Below are 20,569 nucleotides of genomic sequence, written 5' to 3'. Positions count from 1 at the left end.
TTTTTCTCCAATTTTGAAGTTTTTTCAATATAAATGAAAATACCAGATATTAGACAGTATTGGAATTTTAAATCGTCTCTCTATATAATCACTTTATTATCTCCTAATTAAAAATACATTTTAAAATATAATACATTTACTGTTAAATAAAAAGGTACTGTTGCTAATTCAATAATCCTTCAGATCATAATAGTGAGAATAAAAAATAATTGTTTGTAAATAAAATAAGAATTAAAAAATATTAATTAGCAACACAAATTAAATTTGCATCATATTCTCCAAGCAGTAGAAAGACCAGTCTTGACCTACCACAAAGCTTGAGTTCTAATATCTCTGATACTGGTCACTAGACCCTATTCTTCAGTTCCACATACTTAGCTACTAATTTACACAGCTGGTATTTTAACTGCATCGAGTTACCCTTACAAGTTAATTAAATTACACACCATCACCCCCAAATGAAATTCTTTTTCTAAACAGTTACACTAGGACAAAACAATAAAATATGAAGACTAGTAAAGAAGGATCACAACTTCCATATTTATACTCTTAAAAAAATTCTTGCAATCTGATCTTTGAGATGCAGTCTTACTTCTCTTGTTTGATGGTGCTCTTGGATGTATTTTGAGGCAACAATATCATCTTCATAAATGATTTGGATGATGGGGAAGAGCATAGCCTAAACAAGTTTGCTGATAGCACAAAGCTGGGAGGAATGGCTGATACGCCAGAGGGTCATGCTGCTATCCAGAGGGACCTCAACATGCTGGAGAAATGGGCCCACAGGAACCTCATGAAGTTCAACAAGGAGAAGTGCAAAGTCCTGTACCTGGGAAGGAACAACCCCATGCACCAGTACACATGCTGGGGGCTGACCAGTTGGAAAGGAGATTTGCAGAAAAGGACCTAGGGGTCCTGGTGGACACCAATTTGAACATCAACCAGAAATGTGCTCTTGTGGCAAAGGTGACTAATGGTATCCTGTGCTGCATTAGGAGGAGTATCAACAGCAAGTCCAGGGAAGTGATCCTTCCCCTCTACTCAGCACTGGTGAGGTCAAACCCACAGTACTGTGCCCAGTTCTGGGCTTCCCAGAACAAGAGACACATGGCCATACTGGAGAGAGTCCAACAAATAGCCACAAAGGGCCTGGAGCATCTCTCATATGTGGAGAGGCTGAGAGCTGGGACTGTTCAGCCTAGAGAAGAGAAGGGTCAGGGGGATCTCATCAGTGTGTACAAATATCTGAAGGGAGGGTGGAAAGAGGACGGAGTCAGGGTTTTTCCAGTGGTGCCCAGTGACCAGATCAGAGGCAATGGGCACAAATGAAAACACAGAAGGTTCCTCCTGAACATCAGGAAACACTTTTTTACTGTGAGGGTGTCATGGCTTAGCCCAGTCAGCAACTAAACTCCACACAGCTGCTCACTCACCCTTCCCCACCTCCAGAGGATGGGGAAGAGAATTAAAGGGGAAAAGGGAAAGAGACTCGTGGGTTGAGATAAGAACAATTTAATGATAATGATAATAATAATAATAACAACAATAATAATATATGAGTATATTTATAACATGATAATAATGTACACGAACAAGTGATGCTCAGTGTAATTGCTCACTACCCAGTGACCAATGCCTGTGCTGTCCCAGCAAACGATCCCGAAACAGATAAGTCCCGACACCACTATCCTGGATGAGCGAGAGGCCTGAAAAGAGAGCAAGAGAGAGATAGAACTCCGAGAGTCCAAGAGAGCCCTCAGAAGAGCGTTCCTGGAAGAGCAAAAGCTCTTCTTCCTGGTCAACTCTCCTTTATATACTGGGCATAATGTTGCATGATATGGAATATTCTATTGGCCAATTTGGCCCTCAATCCTAAGTCTGAGATGAAATCATAAGGGGAGTCATGGGGCCTCTGTCCCAGCTATGCTCCCCCCTATCCTGTTGTGCTCCTGCACACTGGCAAAACATGGGAAGCTGAAAAGTCCTTGCTGTCTCAGTGCCAACTATAAACAGTAGTGCACTGTCAGCGTTCTTCTCAGAGCAAGTCTCAGACTAAAACCAAAACACAGAGCTCTTTTGGCTGCTAAAAAGAACTAACTCTGTCCCAGTTAAAACCAGGACAGAGTGACTGAGCACTTGCATAGGTTGCCCAGACAGGGGGTGGAATCTCCCTCCTTGGAGATATTCAAAAGTCATGTGGACATGGTCCTGGGCAATCTGTTCACGGTTTGAGCAAAGGGGGCTGTCGTGGGTTAGGTTGAAAACTTCCTCCCCCACACAGCCGGTCACTCCTCCTCCCCCACCCCTAGGAATGAGGGAGAGAATTAAAGGATAAACGAGAAACCCGTGGGTTGAGATAAGAATGATTTAATACAGATGATTTAATACAGCATAGGTGCTCACCACCCCCTCGTATGAGAAGCCCGTCTCGTCCCGAAAACTGCAAATCCCGGACGAACGCGAGGCCCCGAAATAGAGAGGGGCAGAGAGAGAGAGAGAGAGAAGAAAGAAAAAAAACAGCAGAGCAACAGCGCAGCAAGCGCAAAAGAGCAAAAGAGCAAAAGAGCAAAAGTGCAAAAGCCCCTCTTCCCGGCTGACCCTTGCTTTTATACTGGGCATGACGCTGCATGATATGGAATACTAATTGGCCAGTTTGGCCCTCAGTCTTAAGTTCCACCATAAATCACAAGGGGAATCGTGTCCCCCTTGTCCCAGCTATGCTCCCCCCTTATCCTGCCATGCTTCTGCACTCTGGCACACTGAAAAGTCCTTGGCAGCTCGTTATCAGTGTTCTTCTCAGAGTGAGCCTCTGAGTAAAACCAAAACACGGAGCTCTTCTGGCTGTTAAAAAAAAGCTCTGTTCCAGCTAAAACTAGGACAGTATCCACCCCTTATTCCATACCATGCACGTCATGCTCAAACCTTACATATATACTATTCCCTTAGCCATGGGTCATCCCTCCTAAATGTGTCTTCATCTGTTGTAGTAGTCTCTCAGGGCAGGAAAGATGACGTGGAATTCGCTCAGTCGGTAGAACGAATGACGTAGTCTTTGTTGCGTGTGGCGTCTGGAGCTCGTAGTTGGTGTATCCAGCCGCTGTCTGCAGGTTGAAGATGTTGATCTCAAAGAAGTTGCTGGGTGTTTGGAATCAGTTCTGGTTCTGACGAAGTTCATTCTTCATTAACCTGGATGATTCTTAATATAATGACATTAGTACAATGTGACAACCATAGCCATGATGGTATGCAGGGACAGGGTTATTCAGCAATTAATATCACACAATTCAATTCATTTTATCATCTATTTTCACCCAACATCAAATCCCCTTGAGGTACACATCGGACTTCCCCGTCCTTTTGCATCACCCACCAAGTGCACCCAGGTCCCTGAGCAAAAGCAATCCCACGAATGGGTTTACCTTTACCCGAGGCAGGAATAACCCAAACTGTCTTCCCCAGTATATTCCTCATGTGCACTACAGGGACTTTATCTCCTTCTACAGTACGTAGAAGTTCTGATTGCGCAGGACCAGCTCGATTGGCAGATCCTCTAGTGTTGACTAACCAGGTGGCCTTTGCTAAATGCGTATCCCAATGTTTGAAGGTTCCACCACCCATTGCTTTCAGTGTGGTTTTTAGCAATCCATTATATCGTTCAATCTTCCCAGAAGCTGGTGCATGATAGGGGATGTGATATACCCACTCGATGCCATGCTCTTTGGCCCAGGTGTCTATAAGATTGTTACGGAAATGAGTCCCGTTGTCTGACTCAATTCTTTCTGGGGTGCCATGCTGCCACAAGATTTGCTTTTCAAGGCCCAAGATAGTGTTCTGGGTGGTGGCATGGGGCACAGCATAGGTTTCCAGCCATCCAGTGGTCGCTTCCACCATTGTAAGCACGTAACGCTTGCCACTGCGAGTTTGTGGAAGTGTGACATAGTCAATTTGCCAAGGCTCTCCATATTGATATTTCAACCAACGCCCTCCATACCAAAGAGGTTTTAACCGCTTGGCTTGCTTGATTGCAGCACACGTTTCACATTCATGGATCACCTCTGCAATACTGTCCATAGTTAGGTCCACCCCTCGATTGCGAGCCCATTTGTATGTGGCGTCCCTTCCTTGATGGCCTGAGGCATCATGGGCCCAACGAGCTAGAATTTTTTCACCTTTATGTTGCCAGTCCAGATCCACCTGAGCCACTTTAATCTTGGCGGCCAGATCCACCTGTTGATTGTTTTCATGTTCTTCTGTGGCCCGACTCTTGGGTACATGGGCATCTACATGTCATACTTTTACAATCAGCCTCTCTACTCGAGCAGCAATGTCTTTCCACAATGGGGCAGCCCAGATGGGTTTACCTCTGCGTTGCCAGCTGCTCTGCTTCCATTGCCGTAGCCATCCCCACAGGGCATTTGCTACCATCCATGAGTCGGTATAGAGATAGAGCATTGGCCACTTTTCTCGTTCAGCGATGTCTAAAGCCAGTTGGATGGCTTTCACCTCTGCGAACTGACTTGATTCGCCTTCTCCTTCGGTAGCTTCTGCGACCCGTCGAGTAGGACTCCATACAGCAGCTTTCCATTTTCGATGTTTTCCTACAAGACGACAGGATCCGTCGGTAAACAGAGCGTATTTCTTCTCATTGTCTGATAGTTCATTATAAGGTGGAGCCTCCTCAGCACGTGTCACCCCCTCCTCCTCTGGTGACATTCCAAAGTCTTTACCTTCAGCCCAGTTAGTGATCACTTCCAAAATTCATGGGCGATTGGGGTTTCCTATCCAAGCTCTTTGTGTGATCAGCGCGATCCACTTGCTCCATGTGGCATCAGTTGCGTGGTGTGTAGACGGGACGCTCCCTTTGAACATCCAGCCGAGCACTGGCAATCGGGGTGCCAGGAGCAACTGTGCTTCCGTACCAATCACTTCAGAAGCAGCTCGGACTCCTTCATATGCTGCCAATATCTCTTTTTCAGTTGGAGTATAGTTGGTTTCGGATCCTTTGTATCCTCGACTCCAAAACCCAAGAGGTCGACCTCGCGTCTCCCCTGACGCTTTTTGCCAGAGACTCCAGGTAGGACCATTCTCCCCAGCTGCAGTGTAGAGCACGTTTTTGACATCTTGTCCTGTCCGGACTGGTCCCAGGGCTACCGCATGGACTATTTCTTGTTTAATTTGTTCAAAGGCTTGTTTTTGCTCTGGGCCCCATTCAAAATTATTCTTCTTTTGGGTTATTTGATAGAGGGGTTTTACAATCTGGCTGTAGTCGGGAATATGCATTCGCCAGAAACACACAATGCCTAAGAAAGCTTGTGCTTCCTTTTTGTTGGTTGGTGGGGACATAGCTGTTATTTTATTGATCACGTCCATCGGAATCTGACGATGCCCATCTTGCCATTTTATTCCCAAAAAATGAATCTCCTGGGCAGGTCCCTTGACTTTACTCTGTTTTATGGCAAAGCCTGCTTTCAGAAGGATTTGGATTATCTTTTCACCTTTCTCAAAAACTTCTTCTGCTGTGTTGCCCCATACAATGATGTCATCAATGTATTGCAAATGTTCTGGGGCATCACCCTGTTCCAGTGTGGTCTGGATCAGTCCATGGCAAATAGTGGGGCTGTGTTTCCACCCCTGGGGCAGTCGATTCCAGGTATACTGGATGCCCCTCCAAGTGAAAGCAAACTGTGGCCTGCATTCCGGTGCCAAAGGAATTGAGAAAAATGCATTAGCGATATCAATTGTAGCGTACCACCTGGCTGCCTTTGACTCCAGTTCATACTGAAGTTCCAGCATATCTGGCACGGCAGCACTCAATGGTGGTGTAACTTCATTCAAGCCACGATAGTCTACCGTCAGCCTCCACTTGCCATTGGACTTATGTACAGGCCATATAGGGCTGTTAAAAGGGGAGCGGGTCTTTGTGATGACTCCTTGACTCTCCAGTTGACGAATCAACTTATGGATAGGAATTAGAGAGTCTCGGTTGGTACGATATTGCCGTCGGTGCACTGTTGTAGTAGCAATTGGCACCTGTTGTTCTTCGACCCTCAGTAACCCCACAGCAGAAGGGTCCGTTGAGAGACCAGGCAAAGTAGACAGCTGCCTTCCTTCTTCTGTGTCTACTGCAGCTATGCCAAAAGCCCACCGATACCCTTTTGGGTCTTTGAAATACCCTCTCTTAAGATAATCTATGCCAAGGATGCACGGGGCTTCTGGGCCAGTTACAATAGGGTGTTTTTGCCACTGCTCTCCAGTTAGGCTCACTTCAGCCTCTAACACAGTCAGTTGTTGAGACCCCCCTGTCACTCCAGAAATACAGATGGATTCTGCCCCTCTGAAGTTCGATGGTATCAAGGTGCATTGGGCACCAGTATCCACTAGAGCCTTATACTTTCTGGGGTATGATGTGCAAGGCCAACGAATCCACACAGTCCAGTAAACTCGATTATCCCTCTCCTCCACCTGGCTGGAGGCAGGGCCCCTCTAATGCCTGTTATCATATTCATCAGAGGAATCAGCAGGATTAGAGTCAGGGTGGCTAGGAGGATCAGCCCTCCCATTTTGACTAGTGGACTGCTCACTGTAGACTGGGGCAACAGCTGTCCTGGAGGAATTGGAGAAAGTTCTAGTTCTGTTGGTTCTTCCTCCCAACTGGGGTACCCTGGCCTCTAAAGCGGAGGTGGGTTTTCCATCCCACCTTCTCATGTCTTCTCCATGATCACGGAGGTAGAACCACAGCTCACCCCGTGATCTGTACCGTCTCTTTTGTCTCTCTCGAGGAGGGTAATGCCTGGTTCTGACAGCTGAAATTCTAGAACGTTCAGGTGGTGGGAAATCTACTTTTTCTCTTAATTCTCGGACCTCCTCAGACAGCTTTTCCACAGCTGCAACACAGGTTCGTATAGAAGTATTATCATCATATCGTCAGAGGTAGGTGACCAGATTACCTACGGATAGTGGTGCTTCATCATCTCCAAAGTCCATTATTGCCAGTGAGGTGGAATATGCTGCTGGCGCACTCCATAGAATCTTTTGCCACATTGGTCGTGTGCACCGGACGTCATCTGGATCTTCGAGTCTTGGTCCGCTTCTCGAGTCAAGATAAATCAACTCTCGCACAGCCAGTTCTCTCAGATACTGAATAGCTTTTTCTATGTTGGTTCACTTGCTTACATTACATGGCACCTCGTCCTTGAAGGGATATCTTTCCTTTATAGCTGCCAGGAGCCGTCTCCAGAGGCTGCGGACTTGTGTCTGCCTTCCAATTGCTTTATCAATGCCTCCATCCATGGCAAGGGCTCCCAGCTGCCTGGCTTCATTACCATCTAACTCCAGACTATTGGCTCCCATGTCCCAGCATCTGAGCAACCAAGAGACAATGGGCTCACCTTTAAGACGGCCATAATCTTTTCGAATATCTCGCAGCTCGCTCATTTTTAGAGATCTGGTGGTTATCATCTCATCTATGATGTCACTCCTCCTCCATTGAGATTTTCTCTGGGGCGAAACAGAACGCTCCCACTTCATTTCTCATGATGGCCCTGGTCGCTCTTCATCATCATCATTCTCTCCTCTGCGTTCTGACTTTCGCACACATTTCCTCGGTTGCTCTTCCTCCAATCGTTGTGATGACCCTGATTGCTCTTCTTTGTCTGGTTGCTCTGATGGCCCTGGTTGCTCTTCCTCATTTGGTTGTTGTGATGGCCCTGATTGCTCTTCTTCATCTTCTAACTTTGTATACATTTTCTTTTCCTTACGGGGGCAACTGATACCGTTGTAGTCTGAGTAGCTATACTGCTTGTCATGGGAGTTGAGATGGCAAGCACAATAACCCGAGAAATAAATTGATATACACCCCTAAATGGCGATTGATTTTGAATATATAGATAATTAAACATATATTCAGGAGAACTTGCAGGACAATCAAACCGGTTAAATTATTCCAATGATGTTCGGCATTATCAAAATCAACATAAGCTTTTGTGAATGAAAAGTCACCGGTATAATTGGTGATGATATCCGCCAGGTGACGCTCAAAATTAATAAACGAGCTCCACATCACCATCCCCCTCTGCACCGCCAAATACAAAGACTGAGCCGGTCCCAGCACCGATGATCTTATCAGAGTTACACCGTACAGTATAGCAAAACCCTTAATTACCGATAACATACTTTTCATGCCGGTCCAACACCCAGAGCCAGAAAACCGCATAAACATTCCGCCTAACATCATATAGGGTAAATAAGGTAATAAATTATAAATGTCCGGTAACATGTATGCAAGCATAACAAACAGCATTCCAGCCAGCAGCATCGTTATCTCAACCCCTTCGGGCCCCACGTTGGGCGCCAATTAAGACTGTCGTGGGTTAGGTTGAAAACTTCCTCCCCCACACAGCCGGTCACTCCCCCTCCCCCACCCCCAGGAATGAGGGAGAGAATTAAAGGATAAACGAGAAACCCGTGGGTTGAGATAAGAATGATTTTAATACAGATGATTTAATACACAGGATAGGTGCTCACCACCCCCTCGTATGCGAAGCCCATCTCGTCCCGAAGCTGCAATCCCGGATAAACGCGAGGCCCCGAAATAGAGAGGAGCAGAGAGAGAGAGAGAGAGAGAGAAGAAAGAAAAAAAACAGCAGAGCAACAGCGCAGCAAGCGCAAAAGAGCAAAAGAGCCAAAGCGCAAAAGCCCTTCTTCCCGGCTGTCCCTCACTTTTATACTGGGCATGACGCTGCATGATATGGAATACTAATTGGCCAGTTTGGCCCTCAATCTTAAGTTCCACCACAAATCACAAGGGGAATCGTGTCCCCCTTGTCCCAACTATGCTCCCCCCTTATCCCGCCGTGTTTCTGCACTCCGGCACACTGAAAAGTCCTTGGCAGCTTGTTATCAGTGTTCTTCTCAGAGTGAGCCTCTGAGTAAAACCAAAACACGGAGCTCTTCTAGCTGTTAAAAAAAAACTCTGTCCCAGCTAAAACTAGGACAGGGGCTGAACAAGATGATGTCGAGAGGTTCCTTCCAACCTCTGTCATTCTGTGATCCTGTAAGCAAAGCAAAGTCTTTCTTTTACCCATTTGATTAGCAATTTAAACTGCTAAAATCACTGTTTATATCTTCTTTTCTCCTCAAAGACAACTCTGGAAGTCTCAAAGAAAACCAGCTACTCACAAACATGATTAGCCTGGAATCTCACTGCTGACAAGAACAGCAAACAAGGCTGGGAATACCTGGGAGCAGTTAAAGGAACTGTGGGAGAAAAGCCACTCATACAATGTTCCTGCTTTTTTGATATTTCATCTGTTTTTTTCTAGTCCTGCATACTAAATTCTGGTTTCCTATACTGCAAGTACTGTTAAAATTAATTTAACAAATATACCAATGACATCAAAGCTTTTACATAACCCATTGTCTTTGGTTCTAAAAATGCAAATCCATCAATCCATAGACAGATTTGGTGATCTCTGCAATAAAATAAGTTTCCATTTTAGTGGCTAAGTCCTCTCAGTGAATACTGACAAGTACTAGCCCTTATCTCAGGATCATGCTCTTAATGCAAATCATTAATCTGAATGCTCTAAATCATTAGTTTGAAACCAGTTTCAGGAGGATTTAGTAAAATTTTCAGGCAGTCCTTTTGAAGACTACAGTTACCAAATGATAATCTGAAACCTGAAACATTCTGTATAAGCCTAAAACGAAACTTAAACTTATTTTTGTTCCATAATTTTCCTGTCTTTTTTGGTATCTCACTAATACCTGAGAGTAAGTAAAACTAAAGACAACATCCTCAAGAAACGCATTCAAAATCATTGTTATAGAAATGCAAAAAGGCTACTGCAAGGTAATATGCAATATGCATTTAAAAAATGTCTGCTCTTTGGCACTGTCTCTCTGCATAAACACTCTTCTCCCAAAATAAATGGGCAATAATTTCTTCTCTTTATTGGGTAAAATAGTTCATTTTTTTCATGGAGTTACAGTATGTACACGGATAACTCTTGACAACCAACAGGCTGCTTGTGTTTCCAAATGCTCTTTTAGGAGACTGTAAATCATGAGGTAGGAATCTAACAAACGTATAAGAACTTATAATCAGGTATGAAGAATATCCTGAGAAGATGATGATGAAACAAGTAAAATTAGGAGTCAAGAAAGTACTGACTTAAAGAACAACATCAACATCTTTAAGACTAAAAAAAAACATTGTTGTGGGTTAGGCTGCTCCAGCAACCGGACCCCCCCACACACAGCTGGTCACTCCCCCTCCCCCACCCCCAGGAATGAGGGAGAGAATTAAAGGAGAAACAGGAAACCCGTGGGTTGAGATAAGAACAATTTAATACAGATGATTTAATACACAGTGTAGATGCTCACCACCCCCTCGTATGCGAAGCCCGTCTCGTCCCGAAGCTGCAAATCCCGGACGAACGTGAGGCCCCGAAATAGAGAGGAGCAGAGAGAGAGAGAGTACTCTGAGAGTGGGACTACTGGGAGAGAGAGGAAAAAAAAGGGCAATAGAGCAAAAGCGCAGCAAGCGCAAAAGAGCAGAAGTGACGAAAGAGCCAAAGCGCAAAAGCCCTTCTTTCCGGCTGACCCTCGCTCTTATACTGGGCATGACGCTGCATGATATGGAATACTAATTGGCCAGTTTGGCCCTCAATCTTAAATTCCACCACAAATCACAAGGGGAATCGTGTCCCCCTTGTCCCAACTATGCTTTCCCCTTATCCCGCCGTGCTTCTGCACTCCGGCACACTGAAAAGTCCTTGGAGTTTCACATCCAACCACAAACATCAACTTGCTATCAGCATTCTTCTCAGAGCGAGCCTCTGAGTAAAACCAAAACACGGAGCTCTTCTAGCTGCTAAAAAGAAGAGCTAACACTGTCCCAGCTAAAACTAGGACAACATAAATCATCTTGTCCTGGTTTCAGCTGGGACAGAGTTAGCTCTTCTTTTTAGCAGTCAGAAGAGCTCCGTGTTTTGGTTTTAGTCTGACTTGCTCTGAGAAGAACACTGACAGCGCACTGATGTTTATAGTTGGCACTGAGGCCTCAAGGACTTTTCAGCTGCCGTGTTCTTGCCAGTGTGCAGGAGCACAACAGGATAGGGGGGAGCATGGCCGGGATGGAGGGTCCACGACTCTCCTTATGATTTGTACTTAGACTTAGGATTGAGGGCCAAACTGGCCAATTAGTATTCCATATCATGCAGCGCCATACCCAGTATAAAAATGAGAGTCAGCCGGAAAGAAGGGCCTTTGCTCTTCCGGAACTCTCACTTTCAGACTGTCAGAGTGCTCTCTCTGTCTCTCTCTCTCTCTCTCTCTGTCTCTACTTTTAGGCCTCTTGCTTGTCCAGGATTGCGGTATCGGAACTTATCTGTTTCGGGATCGTTAGTCCGGGATGGGACGGGCCTTGGTCAAGGGATGGTGAGCGATTACACCGTACATCACTTGTTTGTATATATTTATCATTGTACATATATGTATATATTAATATATTATTAGTAGTAATATTAAATTTTTCTTATCTCAACCCATGGGTCTCTTTCCCTTTTACCCTTTAATTCTCTTCCCCATTCCCAGGGGGTGAGGGAGGGTGAGTGAGCGGCTGTGTGGAGTTTAGTTGCCGGCCAGTCTAAACCATGACACATCTAAAGATTGTTAACAAGTCACTGAATCAATGTTGACATGACATCACACATATTATCTCACAGAAATGTGTTTATCTTGGAGCTTCAAGTCAGGCAGACTTCAGTAGTTGAAGTCATTTGGTTTCCTATTAACAAAGAGCTATACTACACCTCACAGAAGATCAGAAACACAGCCAGAAGGGTGACAGCTCAAACTCAGGTACTGTTCCAAGAGGTAGCCCCTCACATGAATGCATTTTAGAAAAAAACAGGCTTGAATATATTGAAATTATGAAAGTAACAAACAATATCTGTGAATATATGCATAAAGGAAGGAACCAACATAAATCACTTGCCTACTTTCTGTTAAGAGAAAGGGCTGAAAAATAAGAATATTTAAAAGGTATATATACATACATACTTCTATACAAATAAAGCATTCACATGTTTCTTATTGCATATTTAGAATTAGGAAGCTTTTAGGTTTAGATGTATATGAAATTAAGCTGCAAGTCTTATACATATTTTAAAACAGACTATGAGTTACTTGGAGTAACTGTGTGCCTTGCAATTCTATTAGCATTTTGGTTTTGGTTTCTTGTTATTGTGTTGGGTTTTTTTTAAACTAAAAATGCCTTGATTGGAAAAATACATAATTTTTTGTAAGCTTGTCGTGGTTTAGCCCAGCCAGTAGCTAAGCAACCATGCCAGTGGTCAATCACTCCTCCCCCTCAGTGGGATGAGAGGAGAAAATCCAAAGAAAAACATAAAACTCGTGGGTTGGGATAAAGACAGTTTCATAGAACAGTGCAAAAAAAAAGAGAAAAGAGTAATAAAACCAATAATATTAATGAAAAGAGAGTAGCACAAAACGAGCAATACAAATGCTCACCACGCAAAATGCGGAACTTGTCACATCTCTTCCTTGATGGCCTGTGGCATCATGGGCCCAAAGAGCTAAAAACTTTTCACCCTTATGCTGCCAGTCCAAATCAATCTGAGCCATTTCAATCTTAGCAGCCTGATCCACCTGTTGATTTTTTTTATGTTCTTCAGTGGCCCGACTCTTGGGTACACGAGCACCTACGTGACGTACCTTCACAACTAGCTTTTCTACCCGAGCAGCAATATCTTGTCACAACAGGGCAGCCCAGATGGGTTTGCCTATGAATTGCCAGTTGCTCTGATTCCACTGCTGTAGCCATCCCCACAGGGCATTTACCACCATACATGAATCACTATAGACACAGAGCACTGGTCACATTTGACACTGTCCCACACAACATCCTTGTCTATAAACTGGAGAGACATGGATTTGATGGATGGACCACTCGGTGGACAAGGAATTGGCTGGATGGTCGCACTCAAAGAGTTGCAGTCAACTGCTTGATGTCCAAGTAGAGACCAGTGATGAGTGGTGTTCCTCAGAGGTCAGTACTGGGGCCAGTGCTGTTTAACATCTTTGTTGGCGACATGGACAGTGGGATCGAGTGCACCCTCAGCAAGTTTGCAGATGACACCAAGTTGTGTGGTGTTGTGGACACGCTGGAGGGAAGGGATGCCATCCAGAGGGACCTTGACAGGCTGGAGAGATGGGCCTGTGAGAACCTCATGAAGTTCAATAAGGCCAAGTGCAAGGTCCTGCACATGGGTCGGGGCAATCCCAAGCACAAGTACAGGCTGGGTGGAGAATGGATTGAGAGCAGCCCTGAGGAGAAGGACTTGGGGGTGCTGGTTGACAAGAAGCTCAACATGAGCCAGCAATGTGCGCTTGCAGCCCAGAAAGCCAACCATATTCTGGGCTGCATCCAAAGCAGCATGGCCAGCGGGTTGAGGGAGGTGATTCTGTCCCTCTACTCTGCTCTCATGAGACCCCACCTGGAATACTGCATTCAGCTCTGGAGTCCCCAACATAAGAAGGACATGGACCTGTTGAACGGGTCCAGAGGAGAGCCACAAAGATGATCTGAGGGCTAGAGCACCTCTGCTATGAAGACAGGCTGAGAGGGTTGGGGTTGTTCAGCCTAGAGAAGGCTCTGGGGACACCTTCTAGTATGGCATCCAGTCATTATTAGCCAGCTGGATTGAGTTGAATGTAATGAACTACTAATTAACTAATCAACTCAAGGTACCGACCCTGCCTACAAGAGGCAGGCCATTTCCTCCTGGCTGTGGAAGATGCAACAGTGTCCTTGGTGCTGTAGCCCAGGCTGGTGAGCAACATTGTAGCAGCCTTACAGTTCCTAAAGGGGGTCTACACAAAAGCTGGAGAGGGGCTTTTTACAAGGGCATGTAGTTATAGACCAAGGGGCAATGGCTTTAAACTGAAAGAGGGCAGATTTAGATTAGAGATAAGGAAGAAATTCTTCACTCAGGGTGGTGAAACACTGGAACAGGTTGCCCAGAGGAGTTGTGGCTGCCTCATCCCTGGAAGTGTTCAAGGCCAGGTTGGACGAGGCTTTGAGCAACCTGATCTAGGGGAAGGTGTCTCTGCCCATGTCAGGGGGATGGAATTACATAATCTTTATGGTCTTTTTCAACCCAAACCATTCTATGATTTTATGATTATATGTTCTTCTCTGGCCTGACTCTCAGGTACATGAACATCTACGTGATGTACTTCTACAGCCAGCTTCTCTACCCAGACAGCCATATCTTGCCAAAACAGGGCAGCCCAGAGGGATTTGTCTCTGTGCTGCCACTTGCTCTGCTTCCATTGCTGTAGCCATACCCACAGGGCGTTTGCCACCATCCATGAGTTGGTGTAGAGATAAAGCGATTGGGGTTTCCTATTCAAGCCCTTTGTGTGATCAGTGCGATCCACTTACTCCATGGGGTATCGGTTGTGTGATGTGTAGAGGGGACACTCCCTTTGAACATCCAGCCCAGCGCCAGCAATCAGGGTGCCAGGAGGAGCTGTGCTTCAGTACCAGCCACTACTGAAGCAGATCAGACTCCTTCATGTGCTGCCAATATCTCCTTTTCAGTTGGAGTATAGTTGGCTTCCGATCCTCTGTATCCCCAACTCCAAAACCTGAGGGGTCGACCTTGAGTCTCCCCTGGTGGTTTCTGCCAGAGGCTCCAGGCAGGACCGTTCTCCCCGGCTGCAGTGTAGAGCACGTTTTTAACATTTTTTCCTGACCAGACTGGCCCGAGGGCTACCGCATGGACAATCTCCTGTTTAATTTGCTCAAAGGCTTGCTGTTGCTCAGGGCCCCATCTAAAATCATTCTTCTTCTGGATCACTTGGTAGAGAGGGCTCACAATTAGGCTGTAACTTGGAATATACATCCTCCAAAAGCCCACAGCACCTAGGAAGGCTTGTGTTTCTTTCTTACTGGTCAGTGGAGACATAGCTGCTATTTCATTGATCACTTCCACTGGGATGTGACGACACCCATCTTCCCATTTTATTCCTAAGAACTAGATCGCCTGTGCAGGTCCCTTGACCTTACTTCATTTTATGGCAAAACCAGCCTCCAGAAGGATTTGAACTATTTTCTTCCCTTTCTCAAAAACTTCTTCTGCTGTGCTGCCCCATATAATGATGTCATTCATGTACTGCAGATGTTCCAGAGCTTTGCCCTGTTCCAATGTATTCTGGATCAGTCCATGGCAAATGGTAGGGCTGTGTTTCCACCCCTGGGGCAGTCAATTCCAGGTGTACTGGACACTTCTCCAAGTGAAAGAGAACTGCAGCCTGCACTCTGTTGCCAAAGCATGGAAAAAAAGCATTAGTGATGTCAGTTGTGGCATACCACTTGGCTGCCTTTGATTCCAGTTCATATTGAAGTTCTAGCATATCCGGCACAGCAGCAATCAGTGGTGGTGTGACTTCATTCAGGCCACGATAGTCTATTGATAGCCTCCACTCTCCATTAGACTTGCACACTGGCCATATGGGACTGTTGAAGGGGGAATGAGTTTTGCTGATCACCCCTTGGCTCTCCAGTTGATGAATCAGCTCATGGATGGGGATCAGAGAGTCTCGGTTGGTGCGATATTGCCACCAGCGCATCATCGTAGTAGCAATTGGCACCTGTTGTTCTTCAACCCTCAGCAATCCCACAACAGAAGGGTCCTCTGACAGACCAGGCAAGGTAGACAGCTGTTTAATTTCCTCCGTCTCCACAGCAGCTATACCAAAAGCCCACCGGTACCCTTTTGGGTCCTTGAAATACCCCCTCCTGAAGTAGTCTATGCCCAGGATGCACGGGGCCTCTGGGCCAGTCACAATGGGGAGCTTTTGCCACTCATTCCTGGTTAGACTCACTTCAGCTTCCAAAACAGTTAGCTGTTGGGATCCCCCTGTCACTCCAGAAATACAGATGGGTTCTGCCCCTTTATACCTAGATGGCATTAGGGTGCATTGTGCACCAGGGTCCACTAAAGCCCTTTATTTCTGTGGGTCTGACATGCCAGGCCATTGAATCCACACAATCCAATAAACCCTGTTATCCCTCTCCTCCACCTGGCTGGAGGCAGGGTCCCTCTAGTCCTGGTCACAGTATTCATCGCTCACCTTTTGTAAAAATGAACTAGAAGTCCCTTCAAGAGGAACCGAAATAGGGTCAGCCCTTCTATACTGTCTGGGGAGCTGCCCGCTGAAACCGGAGCGACATTTTTCCTGGAAGCATACCCTTTAGCGATTGTTTTTCCTTTCAACTGCTGTACCCATGCCCTTAGGGTCGAGATAGGTTTTCCATCTAATTTCCTCATGTCCTCTCCATGGTCATGCAGGAAAAACCACAAGTTTCCGTGAAGTGTGCACTCTGTGTTCTCTGTCTTGGTCAGGGGAACCCTTACTTCTAATAGCCAAGACACGGGTCCGTATGGGTGGAGAGTGGGGCATATCCTCTTTGAATTGCTGGAACTCCTGGGACAGGTTCTCCACAGCTGCAACACAGGCCTGTACAGAGGAAGAGATACTTCCTTCGTATTGCCGTAGTTGACCAGCCAAGTCTTGCACTGTTGGTTCTTCACCTCTCCAGGACATTACTGCCAACGAGTTGGCATACGATGCTGGTGCACTCTGTAGGAATTTCCACCACATGGGCTGATTGCACAGAACTTCATCTGGATCTATGGACAACTGCTCATTATTCAGAGGGTTGTAAATCACCTCCAGCACGGCTAACTCCTTCAGGTACTGGATATTTCTTTCCATGGTGGTCCACTTGCCTGGGTGACATGTCATATCATCCTTGAAGGGGTACCTTTCCTTCATGCTTGACATGAGTCATATCACTTCCAGAGGCTGAGGATTTGTGGTTTTCTTCCAATTGCCTTGTCGATCCTCCCTTCCCTGGACAAGGATCCCAGCTGCCTGGCTTCCCTTCCCTCTAGTTCCAGGCCATCGGCTCCATTATCCCAACATTAGAGCAGCCAGGTGACAACATTCTCATTTTGAAGGCAGCTGAAATCCTTTTGCATATCTCACAGCTCACCCTGGGATAGTGATTGGATGATCACAGTCTCATGTGTGGGCTCTGCCTCATCCTCCTCCTGTTCTCGTGATGGCCCTGGTTCATTTTCATCCCTCACTAAGTGAACTGATTTCTTCATGCACTTCTTCTGTACAGGGGCAACTGATATGGGACCAGGTGGGTTCTCTGGTTCAGCTGCAGTGTCTGACATTTTGCCATCAGATCCAGGGACCTCCTCTCCCCTTTGAGGGTGCTGAAGAGTGTTAGACAAGGCAGCTTGGTAGGCATGGGCCAGGCCCCAGCACATTGCACTGATCTGGGTCTCCCAGGGATCATCAGGGGGACAGCACACTTTTTCCAAACATTCTATCAGTTTTTCAGGATACTGCACTTGTTCAGAGGTCAAGTTCCGAAACACTGGAGGTACCAACTGTCTTAGGCCTTTGCCCATGCTCTCCCACACACCCTGCCACTCATAACTATGTGGCCTCAGGGCGGATCTCTCTGGGATATTGTTAAATACTTGTTTAACCCCAATCAAAACCTGAAACACCTTCAGGACACAGAGCATTGAGACCGCGCTGGCTAGGACACTCCCAGAGTATTCAAAATCCTCAAAGGCCGTTGTAATCAGCCGGAATGAGAAGGGCGGGGTGAGGAACGGGGGGAGGGGAAGGGACCCTCCCCTGCCTTCCCCAGGGACTGGGCGCGGTTACCGGCAAATGGCGAGAGGTGGCGCCCGAGACACGGGCACGATGCCAACGCCACGTACACGGACCAGCCCAGCCGCGTGGCCAGCGCCGCGATCGTGTCATAAAGCGATATGAGACAGGACAGCACAATGAGAGCCCGGCCCCCTCTGCCCGCGGTGATGAACAGCCCCGCAGGGAATACATCGGGCATGGAAACATTTACATAGCACAGCCACGTGAGCACCCAAAACAGCGTTATGACCGGCGACTATTTAGCTAATACAATAAACACGTATAACGAATTTGATTTTTCACACGCTCTAGTCGGATTTTGTCGTTATCCCAACCCTTCGTGCCCCACGTTGGGCGCCAAAAAGGACTGTCGTGGTTTAGCCCAGCCGGTAGCTCAGCAACCACGCTGCCGCTCGCTCACTCCTCCCCCTCGGCGGGATGGGAGGAGAATATCGGAAGAAACAGAGGGTTGAGATAAGGACAGTTTAATAGAACAGTGCAAAAAAACGAGAAAAGAGTAATAAAAAAGATAATATTAATGAAAAGAGAGCAGTACAAAACGAGGGGTACAAATGCTCACAGGTGGAACCTGGAACCCCTGCACAGCCCAGCCCACTCGCGATCGCCTAAGATGCGAAAAAGCCCCTCTCTTTGCCAGCTCCCTCAATTTATAGTCTCCGGGCATGAGGCATATGGTATCGAATAGCCCTCTGACTAATTCCTGTCAGTGTCCCGAGCTGTGCCCCCTCCTCCTTTTCCTGTGAAAGGTTATCTCTATCCTAGCCAAACCCAGGACAAAGCTGTAGTGTGGTTGGTGGAAGAAACGTAGTTTCTGATGAGTGTGTTCTTTCTACCACCCTTTTGTTTCCAGAACTCATTAGCTAATATTCTTTTTTGCTGATCTCAATGTTTCCATTGTCTTTTGAATTAAGAAGTCACATATGGCTTTGGAAGTCTTAATGAGAAATATACCTAGTAGGGATGAGCGTACTGTTTCCAAAGAATGAAAATGATCAAAAGAAAGGGCAACAGAACTAACTCATTTCTGAAAGAAAAATGAAGTCAAAATGATTTTTTGTTGTTGTTTTTAAATAGTAGGAGCTTTAGCGAGTGCTATGTTTAAAATTACAGATGGTCAGTGTATGTTGATGCTATAAAAAAAAAAAACTTCAATAGAAAAGATGTACAAACAACACATTTTTCATAAAAACTATAACAGATTTGCGTGCTCTTAATGGTTATATTAATCAAACATACCATTCCATTAAAAATGTCAAGCACTAATGACTATCATAAATCTTGAAAAAAAATCTACTAGTCTCAGCAACTCTTAGTTATTTAGAACCCTAAATATTACTATAAAAGAAATGGACTGCAATCGTCAAAGCCATTAAAGCAGTAAATTTAAACTTCTGTAAGTCGCAATATGTTTATGCACTGGAAAACCATACACAAAAAAATAGGCTAAAGTTGATTCACAGTCAAACTGTAAGAATAGTATTTCTAAATTGCCTGGCCCCAGTCTGCTGTTGTTCAAGATTTGTTTTTAAGATCTAGACAACGAAATGCAAAGTTTCTTTTCCAAGTTCTTGTTTAAATTATTGATTGAAATCTGAGGATATGTAGGGAACACATATTTTGGAATAGAGGAATACAATTTCAAAATATTTTGATAAATTGGTGCATTGATTTGAAATAAAGCAATGTATGCAAATTACTACACTTGGGTAGGAACAATCAACTGTGCAAGCACAAGCTAAGGAATGACTTCCTAAATAGCTGCTCTTTAGAAAGGTATTTGGGCATTATGGATCAACACACTGTCACTGCTGTAAGAAAAGTGAACGCAATACTGAAATGAATAAACAGAATCTCATAACTAAGATGACAGAAATAAGTTGTACTTAGCTCTGACAGGCCTCAACTAGAATCCTGTGCAGAGGTTTGGACACCATGCTTCAAGATGTGCACTACTGCGATCCCAAAGGCTATTAACACAGAGATCGCCTATTTTAAAAAAGACCGAGGAGACATGATAGTAGTCTGCAAACACAGGAAAGGCTGCTGCAGAGGGAATATCATCAGCTGTCTTCTTACTGGGGACAGAGTAAGTAAGGGTCTTAAAGGGTGGGAAAACATACACTATATTTTAGGAAAACTGACCAAATAGTAAGGATATTAAAGAATCCTACTGATATCTCCCTGACTGGAACTATTTCAAAACAGATTAGACTAACAGGTCAGCTGCCTAACCATCATTTGAGAATGTTTTAATGACAGTTGATTTTGTCTTTGAGCCAGGGAATAGCCTGGATGTCCTCCTCAGATACCTTCTAGATGTTCCTTCTGTGACCCTATAAGCTTCCTCTCAGTAATAAACAAGTATAGAGAGAATAAGGGAAGCAAAACCGACTAAGAACTGTCTTAAAAGTGTCTAACAATAAGAAATAAAATATGATAAGAATAAAAGAAATCCTAGCAAAATTTCAACTATACCACTAGGTAGCTATGGTACAATTGTTAATAACAAAAAGCATTAAAAAATTGTTGTGTATTTGTGAGGGAGCAGATTTACATATTATGTAAACTTTCTTGTGTACTAGTTACTGTGGCAGATACCAAATAATGTCTATTGGAGATAAACATTTTAAATAAGAATGCCTGGACAGCTACCTTGCAAGAGTCCTCAAAGACTTAAGGAAGGAGAGCTCCAGTCTGCAAACACGAATTTTTAAACAAATCTTAGACTGTATGTACAAAGTGAAACAGTGCTAATGGAAAAAGTTCATTATTTGAG

The 20,569-nt window shown here is 45.2% G+C and overlaps 1 protein-coding gene across 1 annotated transcript in view; it reads right to left on the bottom strand.

Moving 5' to 3' along the window:
- LOC104382631 (A disintegrin and metalloproteinase with thrombospondin motifs 6-like) overlaps positions 1 to 20,569 on the bottom strand; it is a 318,804-nt gene that overhangs the window by 64,962 nt on the left and 233,273 nt on the right. The gene's annotated exons all lie outside the window — the stretch shown is intronic.

Source organism: Tauraco erythrolophus, chromosome W (genome assembly GCF_009769465.1).
Source record: "Tauraco erythrolophus isolate bTauEry1 chromosome W, bTauEry1.pri, whole genome shotgun sequence".
Classification (NCBI taxonomy): Eukaryota; Metazoa; Chordata; class Aves; order Musophagiformes; family Musophagidae; genus Tauraco; species Tauraco erythrolophus.
Note: the sequence above shows the minus strand (reverse complement) of the source record. Positions and strands in the feature narration are given on the sequence as shown.